Source organism: Galendromus occidentalis, unplaced genomic scaffold (genome assembly GCF_000255335.2).
Source record: "Galendromus occidentalis unplaced genomic scaffold, Mocc_1.1 scf7180000077497, whole genome shotgun sequence".
NCBI lineage: Eukaryota > Metazoa > Arthropoda > Arachnida > Mesostigmata > Phytoseiidae > Galendromus > Galendromus occidentalis.
Window position 1 is genome coordinate 641687 of NW_003805485.1, and position 19986 is coordinate 661672.

Here is a 19986-nt window from a genome sequence, read left to right on the forward strand (position 1 = left end):
GCATATGATACAACAGCGGAATTCGAAGAGAGGGAATTGACGCGAAGAAGGAGAGACTTGATGTATTACAGATTATGAAGAGGAGGGGGCCGAGTACGGAGCCTTGAGGCACTCCATGAGTGACGGGGAAGAGAGAGGACGAGCGACCAGAAGAAGTGACTTGGATAGTCCGCTTAGACAGGTAGGGAGTGAACCAATCAGTGGAAAGGGTGTCGAAACCCAGGGAGCGGAGGTTGTTGATGAGGATGGCATGATCGAGGCCATCAAACGCCTCAGCAAGGTCAATGAAAACCGCAACGACCTGGCAGCCAGCGGTCCAGCCGTCAACATCGAATTGCTTGATATGTAGGAGCGCACTTTCAATGGAACGATGGGGAAGAAAGCCGTGCTGTTGTCGGGAAAGTAGGTTGGATTGCAGGAGTGAGGGAAGGAGTTGGTGGAGGATACATTTTTCGAGGAGTTCAGAGAGGTAGGAGGTGATACTAATGGGACGGTAATTGCCCGGATCGTGAACCTTTGCCATTGTAGATGGGAACAACTGATGCGGCTTTAAAGGCCGAGGGAAAGGTCGCATGTCTGATAGACAGATTGAAGATGAATTATATTGGTACAGACAGGAGGGACAGGGAATTGTGTATGACCTTAGAGGGGACAGAGGAAATGGCGTTGGCATAAGTGGTCTTGATGCCAGAACAGATAGATGGAAGGGACAGGGGGTCAATGTAGCCCATGCTGAAAGACCACGAGGAAGATTGTGCAGCAGGGAGCGTGAGAACTGAACGGGGTGAGGGGCATGCGGCGGAGGTGGCTGCCACCCAAAAAGGAGAAGTAGGAGCAGAGAGAGTCGAGCGCGAAAACAGGGTCAGGGGAGCTAGTCGGAAGGAAGGGGAGTTGTGAGCGTGAGCTGGCGCTGGGAGAGCAGCGGGAATGGGCAAGCACAGAGAAGGCGTATCTCCTCCGCGCCCTGGAGACCTGGAAGCGATATCTGCCGAGTGAGCGATAAAAATGGGACTCTTCAGCGAGGATGCCGAGCTTGAAGAATCTATGTCCACAGATTTGGAGGCGCCTCTGAGAAGAAGCTAAGGACTTGGTGAACCAGGTTCCGTTTTGATTGCGTCTTACGAAAGGGACGATCGGGAAGCAGTAATCATAAATATCAAAGAGAGCGGAGGAAAATGAGCAGCATCCGTATCATTGAGGCTGTTTAAATTGCTGAATAAATCAAAACGGGAGAGCTCAAGGAAAACAAGATGGTAGTTCGACGAGCTGGAAATACGACGAATTGAGCGAGAGAATGGAGGCTGAAGGAGGGGCTTGGGATCGGGAGAGACACTGTAACGGGGAAAAGGTCCGAGAAATCCAAGCAGTCCGAGAGGATACGGGCCTCAAAAGGGGCCAGCCTGCGATCGTTGGAGATCCAGACGTGGTCGAGACATGTTCGAGAAACGGGACGAGTGACATCCCGGAGGAGGGGGATGAGGTTCAAACGCTGCATGGCAAGGATGAAAGAGGGAGAGGGGCGGTCAGAAAGAAGATCCACATTGAAGTCTCCCACAATGACGAGAGGTTGCGTAGAACGAGGAACTTGGTCTGATAGGAGCTCGGTGAGCTTTGATGATTGAGAAGAGGCGCAGGAGTATAGGGAGACAAGGGAATGCAAACCCAGGTCAATCTTGACGAGCACCAGTTGCACACATTCATCAGGGGTCTGGGCAGAGGTAGGCTTATTGTTAGAAACCTTGAGCGAGCTTCTGACGAACATCGATACACCACCATAAGGAGAGCTACGACAGGTGAAGTAATGAGTAAAGTCGGGGATCTGGAAAGTAGGGGCCTCAGAGGGGGTTAGCCAGCTTTCGGAACAGCAAATAATATCATAGTCACTTTCGCGGATGACTCTATAATGAGATCGAACTTGTGCGTTTGGTGGAGAGATCTAACATTGAGATGAATAATTCGGAGGAAATCCGGAGTTGAGGCAGCGGGAGAGGGAAGGGTGACGACGGAGGCATTCCCATCAGGGAGTCAGTCAGGACCGTGACCGGACCCTGGCCGTCAGCAGTCATAGAGACAGCAGCATCGGAACCTGCGGACCTTGAGTTAGTCACGGTCGGAGATGATTCAGCCAGGCCAATGGTAAGAGTTGCATCAGTCGGAGTCGGGACCGGGGCGGTTTCAAGGATTCTATCCTCAAAAACTTTATCCAGAAACACTTTGAAGACGACACCAGTGAGCCAACTTTCGGGGGAGAGAGAGGGGTCAGAGGAGCTCTTCGGGACACGGAGGACGAAGGATGCGTAGGTCAAGGGGCCAGAGCTGTTGAACTTGGCAACAGAGAGCACATCGGTGGAGATCGTCCTACAGTGGCTGAGCATCGAAGCCGCGGTGGCCGAGGGATCAACTCGGGAGACAAAAATCTTTATTGTCAGGGCGACGAGTAGCAGCCCTAAGTAGATCAGAGTCGGCCCAACTACCGCCAGATATGGGACAGAGCACACGAGTAGCAGCGGGAGCCGCGCGAATCAGGCCATCATCGGCTACAGAAGACGTCGTGGGAACACCGCCTGCATCGGTTGGACGGACGAGCGGGGCGCAGATATCGGAGCGAAACCGACGGAAGGGAGCGCAATCACACGCCGGTATGGGGCAGCAGCCGCAGAACGAGCAGGTGGATCAGGGAAGGGCGTCTCACGCGTTGACGGCAACTGATGGGCGCGGAGGGGAAGCACATCAACATCCGTGACCGCGGAAAGGCAGAGTCTCCGCCTAAGCAGGAAATTTTCGCGGCGAAGGTCAGAGATTTCACTCAGAGCGGTGTCGAGGCGCTGCATGAGGAGTTGACCATCGGCGAAAGAAGCCCCAGGGCTCAGGGGAGGGGACCGAGAACCTCCACGATCACCAAAGGTGTGTAAAGCAGGGCCGCCAACCGAGGAACACTCTAGTTTAATCAAACCAGACTCAAGATCTTCAAGTCCCGTCTCACAGGAGCTCCAACAGCCCCTCAGCCGAGCGAGGTCAGCCTGCAGACCCCCCAGCATAGTGGGAAGGAAAGAGCAAAGTGGGCATGCCGAGAAACGCTCACCGAGAGCGTAGAGACACCCGCTATGTAAACAGTGATCGTACCGGACGGAAGGCCCAGTCGGGGATTTACCAAATACGCGAGGCCGAGGAGATTCGAACACACCGTCGGGGTAGCAGTGTGAACAGTGCCCAAGAAGGGTGTGGGCGGGGGGAACGGCAGATACTCCAGGCTGAATTGGAGAGTTGTACTCAGAGTCGAGTTTTTTGTTATCACGCCGTGCTTTGAGCGGAGGTCGGGAAATTGACGGGGAGCTGACAGATGTGAGGGACGCAGCCTCACGGCAGAGAAGGCAAGCAAAATCACTACTTTTCGCCTCCGGGTCAATCCAGAACGCGTCAGAGCGGGGTATGCAGGTGCGATGGTGGCTTGACGAACAGAGTGAACAGCGGACGGGTTCACAGTTACCGTGTAGGCGCTTCAGCCAGGAAGCGCAAGTCGGGGCATCACCACCCGGCGCTCCGGAGGAAATATCCACGTTAACGGGTGCGATAACAGAGCTTCAGTGGTTCTGTACCATGTGTCGCGACTAGCACTGCTCATAGGTTGTCTCAGCAGAAACCAGGCTGCTTCTTGAGAAGTCATTTCGAGCACGCTCGACTCGAGCACTCGAAGACTCGAAGACTGACTCTCCGGACTAGCTTGTTGAAATGCTCTTCGGGATATTCGTTCTGTAAATGTTCAAGTACTGTTCAAGGCAGAGATAATTTTCATTTCTGCAAAATCTTTGCGGCAGCACGATCAAGTGTCTCTCAGGCTGCGTCACGACTCTGACCCCCAGAGACACAGCCAGCCGTTTCATTCCATGAGACTGATTCACTCCCCACTAATTTTCTAGTCGAGAAATCAGTGGACCAGTTCATTCAATTATTCTTGAATATTGGTCGCTATCAAGACCATGACTTAAAAGTTCAAATCTGTCTGACTCGCGGTCGCTGTTAGCGCCTTGAACATTTCTTCCTCCTCCAAAAGCTCCAAGGCGAGCGATTTTTACATCACTCCCACACTCGGAGAAAAGCTCTGTCAACGACGATCAGGCATATGCCGACAGAATTGTGAAACCACGCGACGAAATCCGGGGTCAGGCCAAAAACCTCTACCTCTTCTTGAACCGAGCCTCCCGTACTCTTGCTCTCTCTGTCCGTTGATTTATTGATTTTAACTGAATGATTTATCTGAAAGAGATTCCTCAATCTCATGGCACGGAACCTATTAAAAACACATGATTAATTTACTTGAATGATGCAATCTATCTGAAGAAGACCTTTCAGTCACATGGCACGGCACCACGCAGAATCTAGGCCAGAGCAGGAACACCTGATTCTAGGTGGTGACCCTTTTCAACTCGCGGTCGATAGCGCTATAAAAGACACACGATTAAGCGAATTTGAAATTCTTCCCGCTAAGGAAGAGTCTTGGGGTCTTGGGTGACTCGAACCTCAAGAAATTTCAGGGCGAGCCGGAATGTCAGCAAAACAGCGAATTTTCCGCGACGAACTCCAGGGTTGAATACGTACCGAATCATTTCAACCATGACGACATCGTTGAGTCCACGAAATGAATCTCTTAGAAGCTGCGCCTCATATTGATTCACCTTCGGTTTCCAATTACCGACTTCAAAGCGCGAATTAACTTCGTTATCATCTTGTTGGTCTTGAAAATGATCCAAGTCAAAGTGCGAAATCAAGCGCGATGCAGTGTTCACTAATAATAGACGCGCCTTGTCGGAATTCGAATGCCTATCGGACGGAAAGAGTCACGCTTAATCTTTTCAACCATCACGCTTTTACGTTTTTGACGTCTTATTTCCGAGAAAACGGTAGAAACTTAAATTTTCCGTGACGAACTCTGACGTTAGACGTTCCTTAATCAAAAACAGTATTTTTGTAGATACTGATTTCCTGAAGAAATTTTGCCATCAGAGTTTTCTTCAATCGAGGCTTTGTTCCTAATAAAATCGACTCACAAATTCTTTTCCAATCCGACCCCCCCACTCCGAAGCCTCGAGCGTGATCCTATGCCAAAAGGCGTAACGAAAACAAAGAATTGGCAAAAACACAGGAATCAAGCGCGAAAATGCATCTTAGGCTCTTTGCCTGAAAGTCCTAGCTCTATATCAGACACGGTCGATAGCCCCTAATCAATCGACGATCGACGTGGGTAGGAGAGGGGGGTTTGGCTCAATCGAGCATCATGGAGAAACATCGGGTTGATCCGCGGCTAGCTCAACGGTCCGGGACGTCCGGAGCATCGCATGCTCTCCGAGATGAGCTTCTCGAACCTCTGGACTGCGATGCTTATCAACCAGATCGCGTACAAAGTCGCTCCGCGATTTCCTGTCCGAGGGAGGCTTCACGGCTGACGATTCCATACTTCTGTAAGACTGAACTTAGCTGCGAAGCGGTCGCGGAGCTTCCATCCGTGAATAATGGTTCTACCAAGTCGGAATTGTGAATGGAGCCAAATATCATGCTCCAACGACCTCATGTCACGAACCACAACTCATATCTCAAGAGATTGCGGATACCCCACAGCTTTTGGCTATGTAGAAGCGGCCGCGACCGCATTATTTGCATGGACCCGTATCTCAGTTGTGAAAAGGTTACCATGTGTGTCAGAGTAGATCAAGCTGAATCACCATCCATCAAGCACAGGGAATTCCTCTACAGATTGTGAGTGCCGCTACTCTCCACGTGTTCAACGACCTTGTCCACAGGACTATATAAGCCATTCATCGAATTCCTGAGAGCACCAGAGCTTCTCAGATCGAAGAAGCATGCTCTACCTTGTCTTACTCGCTTGTCTGGCGACCTCGGCTACGGCAGACATATCGGACCTCAAATGCGACGCCAAACACCTCGGAGCCGATGCTGGGGGTGCTAACGCGTTCGGGACCCGATCCTCTTGTGCCTGCAGGAATGGGGAGACATGCAGGCCGATGACGGTCGATGTGGATGATGGAGCGACCACGTATACTGCTGGCAGCCTTGGGTCGTCTGTCGCTAGGCTGGACGGAGATTACTTCAGGGTCACGAGCGGAATCGAGATGGGTGAGGACATTATCTACTTCCCGATCCTGAAGGACGACTACATCGTCTACGTTTTCTGCAACAAGGACCGAGAGCCCCGTACGAAGTATGTCGAGTTCCTCTCGAAATCCGCGGCCACTGACGACGTCCTCTCCGAGCTGGAGAACAAATACCTTTTCGAAATAGACCCTGAGGAAATAAACGAGTGTTGATGATCGCATCAACGAAGCATCAGCTCAGCCTAGTACCTGGAGGAATCGGGAGGGAAGGGCTCCTCTGGAATCGGAATCGGCTTTTGTCCCTCTCTCAAAGTCGACTTGTCTCAAGAGGAGCGATTAGAGCAGGTTCAATTACGGGACTAGATATATTTGATACAGACTCGACATATAATCTTCGGGCTGCTCAGACGCATGCTCTCCGCAAGATGTACGTATGTCTCGAGTCATCGTCATTCCTCAGTGTTGAAGGTCAAGATTCGTAGCTCTGGTCAGGAGTAGAAGAGCAGCCCGTTCAGGAATACAGAGAGATGCAATCTCACGAGAGGGAGATACCACAGTGAGTTTTATTCGAAATCTTAGGTCTTTTATACCTAGGCAGGAGTCTAAGCTCCTCCTTACATGTCCTGATCCGTACATACATATACATAGGATGAGGCTACCTTGGTCTATCATAAGTAGCGTCCTAGAATACTATTGGGTGTACCCAGCATGTGGGGTGCTAGCCCAATTTCGTACAACCCCGGTGCAACCCGGTGACTCACGTATTTTACTACTGCCACGGGTATATGGCCCCGTGGGTTGGTATGAGTCATAGTCCTAGTACGGAACGAGGACTAGTAGTTTCCAGTTTCTACCTAGACCTCAACACTCAGCAAATGCCTCGTCATTATGTCTTGTCACAGCTGAAGCGCCCTCACGGCCAGGGTAGTCATGAGTACCGAGTACCGAGGTAGCACCTTGAGGGTAGTTGCCGAGCGAGATGAAGCGAACGGATGCCGGATTAGTTCCTCAGTAACTTTGGAATCGTACCCGGAAGAATATCAGAATGATAATCTTGAATCGCAACTGATGGAAAAATGCTGATCATTGTGCTCATGAGACTTCTTGAGCGATTCCCTTCTGCGCCGGCCTCCTATCCCTAACGTCCGTGGGCGGCATCGCGTCGTGGTATCCCCCGGAGTTAGGCGCATTATACTGTGGAACTCCTCGTCGGAATTAAGTACTAGATTCGACTTGAATTAATAAACCTGGCTAAAGCGGGAAAACTCCCTCGAAATTCCGGTGCACCTGCAATAGGCTAAATTTCCATGCTCTGGGCTCACGGCTCATCGGCAGCTGCCAGTGAGAAGCCGCAGAAGCATCAGATCGAGAAACCAGAGTCCGCAACCAAGGATATAAGCGGAGAGGAAGAGAACGCCCGACCATCAACTAGACGGACATTCTTCTACAAAGCGGTTATGGAAAAACGCAAGGCTTCGAACTCCCTCGAGATGATGATGTAAGGAACGGGCCGTGTTTATCATTAACTGCCTCTAGCCCCTCATCGATCAAGGGGGCGGGGCGGTGGTTGGCTCAATTGAGCACAAGTTATTCTCATCTACCCTATCCAGCTAGACTACGACAAGCTCTGCTCCCCCGAGTATCAAGGGAATTGCATGCTTCCCGGGCTCGGCTTCTAAGATCTTCATACCAATGTCCTGTCTTCGCAGCGTACGGTCCTTTACTTTGTGATACTGAACTTGTCTGCAGAGCAGGGTCCCAACCGTGAAGAATTGTTATACATAGTCGGTGCGGTCAAATCCTGAGCTCATGTCGCGAACCACCAGTGACATTTTGAGCAATCGTAGATCTGCCGTAGTTCTAGCTATCCAGAACTTGCTGCCTTATTTCCGTGGGCCCGCGCGCTCAGACGTGAAAAGAGACCATATGTGCGTCAGGGAAGCTCAGGCTGAACCACCATAAACCGAGGACAGGAAATTCTCTCCTGATTGTGAGCGCCACTGCGCTCCACGTGGTCGATGACCTTGTTTCAAGAACTATAATATAAGCAATCAATCGTATCCCGGGGCGACATGGAGCTTCAACGATCGGAGAAAATGTCTCACTCACTCCTCTTTCGACTCGGGCGTGACTCAGCAGTGGCACTTATATCGGACCTCGCAAGCGTCTTGGAACGCCCGATGATTACTTGAACTCTGGCAGGTGGCAGGTGGCACCCAAAGGTTTTTCTTCGATACCCCACCGAGATATCGATCCACACCGCAACATGATCCTTCTCTCAGAGGCTTCGATGAGGGCGAAAATTGTCTCCCTCTCGAGGGGCATAAGTCTTACTTAGGCTGGGGAACACTGGTTAGATGCACAATTCATGTACCTCGAGTTCTCGTCCGGCAGCGATCTGCAAAACTGGCGATGGAATCTCCCGAAATCCACTCATTACGTTTCGATGCACGCTCCAAAAAAATTTCGGCCTCGATTGCATCCAAGATGAGCTATTCAGATTCGATGGAGGATTGGCAATGAACACAACGTGACCCGACTCCGATGTTGCATCCTTATGCATTTGCCACCCTGGTTCTATGGAGCGAATAACTCGCCTCTGTATTTGCAGTCCGTCGCTCGATGGAGGGGCAGGATATTGGACGGAAAACTGTCGACACAGCCGATCGAGGCTCAACCTGTCGAATCACGACCACAGACTAATGAAGGAGATGAGGAAACATGCCCGGAGTTTGATACAGGAGCCTCGCAATCAGCAGCTTCTTCTCTATTCCTGTTCTCACCTCCTCCGGATTGTCTCCGAATCGAAAAAAAACCTCCAGCGAGCCCGAAGGCGTGGGACAAGTCAATTTGTCTGTCCTCAAGGTGAGAGCGAGCGCTGACTGAGATGCACCGAGGATATCGAGAAATGTAGCGATTTTCCGTCTGAGAAAGCTTTCATCACATGTCGATTGGAAATCACTGGCCGGCCGCGAACATACAGTCATAATATTAGCTTGGACTTCTGTCCCTGTGTGGGGAATAAGAGAGTTTTGATTCGTCATCACAAGTCTCGTGTTTATGATCCATCTCTAGTTTCTCTTCTAGGCTCTGCATCTCCTCGACTTCTATAAAGGGCTCATCCGTTAGTTTTTCCGGCTCATTATACGCCTCGCGAATCTGACCAAACTGTGAGTGAGTACTACGATATAGACTGACTGAACGGATGAATGAGCAGCGTTCTATAGAGCTCAGATGTTTCGATAGATCCGAACCGATTCAATTCATGCACGAGACATGGGGTTTTGTACCTGGGTTCCTGTTCGATCCGATCGCCCATCTTGGTAAATAGAATTTTCTTGCTCTCCCTGCTCAGGTCTCGGATCCATACATTCATACTCGAATCAGATCACGGGAAAAAATCCCGGCAACCATCATGCAACCAACGTTTCTCGTCGCCGCCGTAGTCGCTTCCGTCATCGTATACGCCAGCGCGGTACCCTCATGCGATCCTGCGGCTCTCGGTGCTTCTCTAACGAGCGTGCTCCCATTGGCTTCTCGACCGGCTTGTCTATGCGTATCAATTCTAGGCTGTGAGAGAGGCCAGCTCGAAGCAACCCCGGATTCCTTCAAATATCGAGGTCCTCGCCTCGGTGTTTGGTCTGGCATTCGGGAAGAGGATCACCTCAATATCCGAGAGCCCATCGCGGAAGCCGGAAGAGATCTTCTGCCTATCAGAGAAGGGAACCAGATTGTTCTCGTAGTGTGCAACAATGGGGTGTTCGAAAGGGTCTTCGTCGACTTCACCGAGGCACCGACTGCCGAAGAGACCAGGGCTCTCAGAGAGAAATACGGTATTGACATAGGCCTCAACATCGTACAATGTAGATTCTGATGAGCATTTAATAAAAAAAATGTCCGCATCGGAACTATGTTTGAAAATCGTTCCGCAGCTATCCGTCCCAGCTATCGCTAGGTCCCGCGATGAATCTCCGCTTTAGCCCCGTGACAATGCTCGGACAGGATTCATGTCTATCAGAGCGAGATATCACGAGGGGAGACGTTCTAATACGCGTTGATCCCTCGGCTCCGGAGGTAGACTCCGGAGATCCTGGTTTCCCATTCCATTAGCTCGCAGTCATTCGTACGATGCCGTGAAAGCCAAAAATAGTCCTTTCGTCGTGCGAATCATCCTCGCACGCACTCCCGACTTCGTCGACCGGTCTCTCCGCTGGTCAAGATTTGCAGTCCACTTCGAGAGCTCGGGACGCGTACACAGGAAGTGGGAAAATGAGTTTCAGGAATCAAAACACTAGTTCTGACAAAACAGAGACTCAAGCCGGAAACTCCAGCTGCTGTGCACCAGATTCAGAGTTAGCGAAAATAATCGCTGACTTCTACACAGGGGATATTCTAGGAAACATAGGTGAGTATTCTTCGTTTTCTGATACTTCTGGCCTCGGACGTTCCGCCGGGCTCGAATCAGAGAAAGTTGAATTACGAGAGCCCGGGATATCGAAAGCGATCTACGAGAAAGATTTCCCTCCGAATGATTGTCAGACGACAGGAGGACTCTCATAAATTTCGCTCCAGAATCAGATTCATTATTATGATGCTCGACTAGTCAGTGAAAGGGTTATGGTTCACGGGAACAGGCGTCCTCCGTCTTGAGTGAAGTCGCATGTATGTAGAAGCAATGCGTCTTCTGTCCTCGATGCACGCGATAGAAAATACGAGTGTGTCGAAGAGAGACCAATTCTCGAGACTGATGAAGAAAAAGTTCTGCATCGGTTCCGGGAATCTTGCGTGTTTGTGCGGAGAAAAAGCATCGTATTTTTGTCGGTTTGCCCGATTCGGAATAGAGAGCAGCAAGGACAATGCTGACTGTCAGAACTTGTCGAGAAAAAATGCAGCTGAAGGAGCCCAGAATCGGCCTAGCCAAAAAGAGCGCTACCGGTGAGACCGTGAGACCCTCCTCTGTTCCCCCTACCCCAGCGAATCGGGGCGGAGCAGAAGGAGCTTCGACGCATTTCATGATAATCCGATGAGCTTTCTGTTTGAGAGTCCGACTTGCTCAACATCTTCGGAATACTCTCTCATTCTGCTCCTAATTGGGTCAAAACTCGAAATCCCTCCCCCTATGCATGGCTGACGGAGCCGCGTAAGATGTACGTTCCGGTCGAGGAAGTAGCTCGATCACGCTCCTTGGTATCTTGGGGAGTGACACGCTCTCGCGGGCAATCGCTTCCAACTAATTCCCGATTCACTGTCAGCCGGAGTGGAGCGACAGAGCTATAAACCCCGGATGATCCGCGAAAACTACGTAGGCACCGCATTGGACGCTATATTTAAAGCATTCGCTTGCCGGGAGTCTGTTCGAGAATAGTCAGACGACGACAGTCTCCAAGTAGAGAGCGAAATGCTAGACTGGTTCGTGCACATAAGAGAAAAATTGAAGCGGATAGACGCTGATGAAAAAGGTAACGATTGGGAGAAGAATCTTGTTCTCCCGAGGGAAGTGTCCACAATGTGTTTCCTTGTGCCTTCAGAAACCTGGTCCAGCTGTCGAGAGGACGATGCAACGTCATCGGACGAGAGCAAAAAGCTCTGCGATGCATTCGACGGATCTCAACTCAGTTTCATCGAAGAATGCACTGAGGACTTGGAAATGGAATATGAGTTCACCGAGTCCAGGGATTCGTTGACTGATCTACCGTCTTCGCACACTTACAGGAAAGAACTTCCGCTCAAGGTGAGTCGCCCACTGGAAAACTCATCCGAGAGTGAAAAAGATGATTGTGATAACTTTGAGACTGAAACAAAAGAATGAAAACCCCATGAGACCCTAGATTAGTTCTGAGTTCTTTTAGCCCGCCTCGAAATTCCTGCAAGTCTTAGTACCCGACGTTTGATATTTCTAGGATGGCTTCCTCTTCGTGCTGTCGGACGACTGCGAGTGGTTCAGATTGTATGTGGCCGTTTACTCTAAACATTTGGACGCATATCATAATATTCTGGATCCCCTGCCGGGCATTTCGCTCAGCCTCTCTTCGCTGACCAAAGTGCTGAAACAGCAGCCCTGTCAACTCGAAGCGCAGTATTCGGAACAAAAACTGTACCCGTTCGTGATCATCGTGAGTATACGGAAGCTCTTCGAATCTGCGTAGAGCACACTAGAACCGTAATTTATTGGATTGTTCGAGCCCCGAGCCAAGCCTTCGGATCGGCGACGGACATCATCACGGATCGCTCTAAGCCTTAAAAATTATTGTCGAGTCATATAGACAGGAGGAACGGTGAATCGAGCGCTCGAATCTGAGAACGAGTTTCACGAGGTTGAAGCGGGTGGAGTCTTTCGGATCACAAGCAGAAGATGAACGCGAGAATTGTCCTTATTCAATCTAAAAAGTACATGGGCTCCGAAAATCATCAAGCGTTCGGTACCATTCGCACAGTGCGGGATCGAGAGGACAGAGAAACGAAGTCCAGCTTGTGGTCTGGGCAGGTATAAGTTTCTCGCTATGTTGTCGGGGATTTGACCTGGACCCTAGATGGGTTTGAAGATAGACTCAGGTCAGGATGATAGATCAGGATGCGAAATTGTTTATGAAATAATTACGGGGGCTTCCCCGCGCATTACTAGGCTGCGAGAGGGCCATGAAGCTCGAAAAGGAATCAGAGACATGAATTCTGAGGCTCTGATGCACTCGCTACACACTCCGATTGAGTTTGCTCTGATTCGTCAGTAGAACAGCTCTCCTTGGAGCCGAACGCTCTTCACCGTTGCTCTTGCAGCGCCTGTCCCGCCAGGACAGGAGCGCTAAATTTAAACGGTTATATTTGGCAACGGGGCGTAGATGGCCGAAAGTTCTCAGTGCGGGAAAGGCTCCTGCTGGGCAAGCGAACGGTCTCAGTGATCTGTGATCGAAGCAGGACACGTCGGAAATCCCGCAGATTTCTCGAGTCGGAGAGTCACGCTTAAATCTGGGTGTGAATGTTCTCGTGTGCCGTGCTACCTCATGCAGTCGGATCCGGAGGTTAGTGGGATTCGACAGACAGCTTGCGAGCTGACCTCCATTACGCGGAGAGCTCCGCGATCGTGACTGAGTACCCACGCAATGACGGCGCGGAACATTCATTAGTGCCTTCTTTTTCGGGATGCAATGTCTCGTTCTAATCCCAGGCACCGTTTCTCCCAGCTTGACGATATGAATCGTGACGAACGATAGTTTCGATGTGAATGTTCAAGGTCTATAACTATAACGTGCATCATGATCATAGATGATAATAATCAATGAGATCCCTCTCTTGTAAGAGTCAGGAAATTTATTCTCTCACTGTGCTCTTCGACAGTGTTTCGATGGAAGATTGACACATAAGTGAACTAGGTAGTTCTCCCTCTCATATGCCATCGCTTCGTCGACAGAACCCGCGAGGGCAACAAAAGCCGCTGCTTAATTTGAGGTTAAGCGACAAATCCGACGCAAGTGATGGTTCCACGAATGCCAATTTCGGTTCTTGCATATCTTGCCCATTGAGGCCTCAGAGTACACCGAACCAACTCCAACTGGCGACCCAGACTTTGCAAGAAGCCGAGGAGTGGGTGGCCGCGATCCAGAGCAGGATTTCGGTGAGTCTATATGATTCCATTAATGAATAATAACGACTTACCACGGATCCGAAGGAAATATTCGAGAAAAGTCATGCGAGACCATAATTCCCGCAAACGATTTCGTCTTCCCGAAAGCCACCTGAGCTCGTATGTCTGTTCCTAGGCATCGTCCTTGGATATCGAAGGTCTAAACCTAGAGGGCTGCGCGTCGTTCGTGCCTATAGAATCGGCCTCGGACAATCAGGGAGCTATCTCACAAACATTGCAATTATTGAATGAACTCCTGAGGGGAGCGCCTGTGATCGTGATGGACGAGACGGACACAGCTCAGACAACGAAAACCCCTCTCCAAAACCAAGGTAATTTTGTCTACACATAATTTCTACGTGTTGGAGAAATACTTCGGGGACGGAGCGAGATGCGATCGTTTCGATATGCTTTCTTCATATTAGAATTCTCTACGGTCGATCGATCCTCGGTGCTGGTTCAAATGGAGATGGATAGCGCTCGTAAATTCGAACGATCATGACTCTAATTGCGATCTCTGACTGGGGAGCTTCAGGGCTCGGAGAGGGGGCTGCGACGGCGAACCCAGGCGCGAGACCAAAGCTCATAGCCTCATGGTCTGAGGAGGAGAAGGAGCAACACGCGAATATAATGGCACATCAACAGGCCCTAAGACGGGCTACGCATCTACGTCAGCGGAAAATCTCAACTGAACTCAAGGCGAGTGTTGGATTCTTTGTACGATCGTTCTTACCCCGGATAGGCTGGACACAAAGCCTCGGAATCGGATGTGCTCATGGGAAGAGATAGTCTTAACAGGGAGTTCCGCTCTTGTTCCGCCGCAGATGGAAACAATCCAGAAACAGTTGCGCAGGGCAAAGAAAACCCAGCCGAAAGCAATACCTGAAGAAGGCAACGATAGATCCGCATTCGAGGAACAACTCCAGGAGCTGACAGAGACTCTGAAAACACTCGAAGGGAACCTAGGTCAAACAGAGCTCGAAGCCCAGAAAACAAAACGAAACTGGGATTCGAAAATGGAAGAGGTGTACAAACACATCTACGATCCCGCGACGATTTTGAACATCGATGTGAGTCCATTTCCTCCCAGGACTCACTCGATCACTTCGAGCTACATTGCCCCACAGTTTCGCAGTCCTAACATTCGAGGAGGCGATTTTCAATCATTGTGAGAAGCTGCCGAATTTTGATCCAAAGAATTTCCTCTAGCAATGGGCCGAACGCAAGAACACGACGGGAAGGAATTCGAGTCGCCGTATCGGCGGCGGATCCTTGCGTGTTCGAGCAGCGAAATTCATGCAAAGTCCGAAGCCGAAGAAAAAGTCTCAGCATGACAAGGATCACGGTGAGTATTAGCAATGAGACGCCCCGATGGCATTGCTTTGCTGAAATCTCGGGAATCACGGCAATGGATGACGATCCGCTCCCTCCTCGAAGATAAACACGCATCGAATCAGGACGATTCAGACACTGACGAGAAGAACGCTGGGCCTCGTATGGCTAACAAACAGCGCCGGGGAACGTTCAGGGTTTTTGGCAGCCTGCTCGACTCTAAACGAGGTCGATTTGGAGGCAGCGGAAAGACTGGAAGTCAGAAAGAACCCTCTGGGCTCAGGTAGATACCGCCGCTTTTTGGAGCTCATTCATCAGTATCTTCTTTTTCCTCCCTTTGATGTGTCCCTCCTCAATTATCCATCATGTGTATAACCCTCATCCGAGAACGATGAAAATTCATCAATCTTAGCGAATTATTGTTCCCGATAGCGGATCTCAAAAGAATAAAACAGAGACAACATCGAGCTCCTCGATCGATCAGGAAAAAGAAACCAGCGCCGAGCAGACGGTCGGAATGGCGACTACAGCGTTGGCGGAGTCCATCATTGGCTCCAATCGCGATCATCGGAACCACGACTTGTCGAGCAATGCGAATCGAGAGTCCGTTGCCAAAGCCAAAAGGACGGAGATTCCCGCCTGGGTATTCAAAGAAATCGAGGCAAGTCATAGGAGAAGCTTTGAGGTTCCTTGAGAAATTCCGCGACGGGACGGCCACGACGAGTCCTGAGGATGGTCATTATTTATTATCATAATAATGTTCTCTCCTACCTCAGCTGTTCGAACAATTGATCCGTGACTACCGAAGCGTCCATGGGAACGTCGCCGACATGTTTGAGACTTAGGAAAATCTCGACTCGGATTAGATGCCTCGCCGTATCGATGCGTAGTGATCCGAGCTTTTTCATGCTTCTTTCCGGCTCAATGCGAATCTGTGCAGCGATTTCGGGAGATGAGATCAACATATATCATATGGAAAGGAGTATCGGACTGATGTACTGACCCAGCACCCTGCGTACGGCCCACCGCTTCCAATAGGAGATTTTTCCAGGCAATAAAGGCGAAGCTCTCGCTCGGATGTGCGGACCGACGAAGATACTTAGCTAATCATATCTAACCTATAAAATCAGATCTATGAATCGTTGCCGTGGTTGAAATAAGAAAAGACCCTGCAGACCTGCAGACGCCACAGACACTATCGTGCGGATGGATAAGGAGGCCTCTCCTGCGGCACTCGATGATTTTCTGTATCATCGTACCTGGAAATCCCCCATCCAATATTTGACTCGATATGTATGCGGGGCATGAGGGGGAAGTATGTGATGTTCGGTCCCTCCTGGTTTCCGGTTTTCGATCTGAGGCCATGATCGAATTTTCGATTAGATTTGGGATCATCATAAATTGAATAAAGGGAAGAATATGCCTGATTCTTCCGATGCTCCGGATTTCGGGATCATATTTATTGGCTATCATCTCCTATTCGGTAAACAGTTCGGGCTACGCTACAGTTGTAGCTCCAGATGAGGTCTTGGTAGGTGGCCATGGTGCCCATGACCGCCGCAGCATATACCCAATTGGTTAATAAATCAGACCTCTGTCAGCCTGCTCGTCGTTGACTCTCTTCGCGCTCTCTGCTTTCCGGCCGCGCGTTTCGCGAGCCAATCGCTATCGGCGGCTCTGCCGGAATGGGGATTTTCAGAGTCGGTGACCCTGGAGAGAGCCGTGTGGAAGGAAGGATCGTGGTCGAAAGCGCTTTCACGGCTAGCGTGGTATATATAATAGTATAACTAGTGTGGTATATTTCACCACTCCGGGGAAGAGCTGGTGGTATTCCATCATTCCGGGAGCTGCTGAGTGGAAACCCCGAGGGTAATTGGCAGGTGGATCTCTGCGGGATGGCACACGAAGGAACGATCATATTTCACGTGATTGTGGAGGAGCTCCTCAGGAAAATTCACGCTCTGGTCGAACGCGGCGAAGGCTACTGCCGCAGAGCTCCGTCTGACTTTGAGGTAGGTCCGCTATCGCTCTCGAAGAGTCATCGTCAAGGATATGGAAGGCTCTGACTGACTGCCCGGGACAGAAGGGCCAACCGATGCAATGAAGCTGTGTAGCTTTCGAGGTCTACATCCGAAAATAAGCGTTAGCTTCTACACAGTAAAACGTTGAAGATGTGTGAGAGATAATCTCCAAAGACTCGTGAGTTTTCGCTCTGAGACGGGATATCACACGAGGTTCGAATCGTTCTTCCAACTCCACGATCTTTTCGGAGAACCGTTCATGTCGAAGAGTTGGTGATTCGATCGTATTAGGATTCCCGCCTCCATCGCCCCATGATTGATTGTCTTGTCGCGTGGAAGGTCCTGATGGGACTCTGATTTATTTCCGCCGAGAGGCGGAGAGAGGACAATCCATTGACCAGGGAAAACAGCTGCCGAAGAGAATTACTCAATGCCTCCGATGACCGTAGCGCCTGATGCGGCTCGCAAGGAGTCTCCCTATGCGCCTCTCATCGTTTTGAGAGTATGTCACTTCCGTAGGCGTCTTCAGGGTAATGAAACGAAAAGAACGAGTTCATTGAGTGGACAATCGATTCTCGATCCTCTATACGGTACTCGCTCTCAATTGAGATGCGTCGGGTGTACAATATCATCACCAGCCTTGGAAGGGTGGGGAAATTAATGCACAGCAGTCGTCTCACAATTGAGTCTCCTCCGTCAGTGGTTCCTTGGGTTTCACGGCTTCGCGATCCTTCCTAAAGAGGATTTTCGCACTTTGTCGAACTATTAGGTTAGTCAGCAGGAATCTCGAGCTGAATGGAGTCCAGCTAGGGAGATCTTCCACTTGCCCAGTCTCCTGGCCTTGGATCTCGGCTTCTTTCTTGACTTCAAAGATCAGCGACGTCAGCTCGAAGTTCGAGTTGAATGGGGTCCAAGATTCCGACCGAATCCTCCGCGAATGCCCTGGAGGTGTTGGCAGATGCGATGTCTTGAGGACAGTCAAATTGTACTTCAACATCGTTCACGTTCGACCATGAAGCAGAGAATTTCATCAAAAGATGTAAGGGAACATTTTCTTCGAAATGGATCACAATGTTCGCGAGCATTGACTTAAGATCTTCTCACTACCGTCAGCGGGAGGTAGCTATGCCTCAGCGCGACGTCAGGAACTTCCTGGGGGCCAGGAGTTCTATAAATGATCCCATATGGACGAGTCTCAAAAACATCCATCCGCACCGGATTCCCGATTTCTCAGTTTTGCCTTCGGTGATGCAGATCCTTCTAGCCCTAACCGACGATGTTGTGTGGGGACTCCGAATATGCCTGGAGGATCCGAGGCGCAGCTATTACGATCAAAGACCTATGAACGCCCTTGTGCCTTTCCAGTCTTCTATCTGAAATCTTTGGAGCATGAGTTTGGAGGAAATTGCTCTAATTCCCTCCGTGCGTCAAGCTCGACGGGCGACTCCTACGATAACTATTAACCGTATCCTTTCCAGCCGCCTAAGTCGTTCGGAGGTGTCTCAAGGGTACCCGATTTGGTTCAAAAGGGAGGAGCGACTTCCCTTCCCATGAGCTCACTCGGGCCTCCGTACCCCACCCAGGGCTGACTTGTAGTGGTCTAGGGAGCTGGCTTAGCTGTGTTTCTTTGAGGCCACGGTTTCTTCGTGGTTTCTTTGAGCTGTAAGGCTGGCTCAAGGCCGCATGCATGTTTTTCAACTTTGTCGTCGACGCGTCTCTCGTTGACTGCGGTGGCGCCACCGACGATCGCCCCCCCCCGGCGTTGCTGCCAGCGCTAGGACTTCCCATGGCCTTCTGAACGAGGTACCAGGAGCGCATCGGGACCGGAACCCTGCGTTTCGTCCGGGACACCCTCGTGATGTCGAATAAGGCCGGAAGCGGCCGCGGGTTTCGGTACCGCAGTTTCGGCTATATTCTGATCATAGTCACCTTGGACTCGGAGGTCGGTTTCGACCGAAACTGGGTCCGCGTGAAGATAGGGAGCACCCCATCGGTCTTCCCAGGAAGAATCCCGCTCTCGCGGTCTAAACTGGTCATCATTCCCCAGATCAGGTATCCCCAACAACTCTTCATTGGTGACGATCCTTGACTTGCTAGAATTTGGAACTCATTAATGATTCGCTCACAAGCGGTCCAAGCGAGCTTCGCATAGAGCAATCGATCAGCACAGACGGGAAGCGCAGTGAAATAATATTTGGCGAAGATCCGGTCTTCGACTGATCTTCTCCTTCTTCAAACGAAGTCTCGCTCCACCCTTCATGAATATGAAGAACTTCGAGAGGCGCGCGAAGCAGTCCCCGCCCTTCTCTCGCTTCAGGGTCCTCGAATCGACGAAATTATCAAACACAAGACGAGATGGCGAATTCTGCCACGGGTTCTACTCGAGCCATGTGGATGTTCGGATATCCTAGAACTTGAGGCGTTCAATTGTGTACCGTTGAGACTATATTCACGGAGTAGCTCGTATTCAAGGTGAGTTTCCTCAACCGGAGCATTCTCTCGAATTTCCGAATCAATGTTTCTCCCGAGATCAAGGGAATCGTGAAAAGGAAGTATCCGCCGGCTTCCCGTCTTCCGGACGGCGCCCTTCTTCGTATAGTCAGTGGACCCGAGCTTCCGATGATCTGAACTGAGACCGGAGCTCGCTCAAGAAGAGGGAGCAGCTGTGGCACTATCAGGATCAGAACACGCATTCTCGTGACATGGCCCGGGAAGATCGCTCCGTCCCCCTGCCGACTGTCCGTTGCAAGCCGATCAGTTGATTCCGTGCTCCACAAACAATCGAGAGTGTTCCCCCGGCCGTGTCACGACTGCTTGTCTCACACGTATGTGACAGGAGCCGACGGTGGTCTGGTTGAGCTTTCCGAAGGCTTTCCAGCTAAATGAACTTTACAGACTTCCAGATGAG

General features: G+C 50.6%; 1 long non-coding RNA gene and 1 pseudogene across 1 annotated transcript; both read left to right on the forward strand.

Moving 5' to 3' along the window:
* Positions 1-9242: 9242 nt before the first annotated feature.
* On the forward strand, positions 9243-10015 carry LOC100909377 (uncharacterized). The gene is made up of 2 exons (XR_001951218.1): positions 9243-9277; positions 9463-10015. It is a non-coding gene; the product is annotated as an uncharacterized LOC100909377 (long non-coding RNA).
* A 1490-nt stretch (positions 10016-11505) lies between these two features.
* On the forward strand, positions 11506-15902 carry LOC100897561 (uncharacterized; annotated as a pseudogene).
* The last annotated feature ends 4084 nt before the right edge of the window (positions 15903-19986 follow it).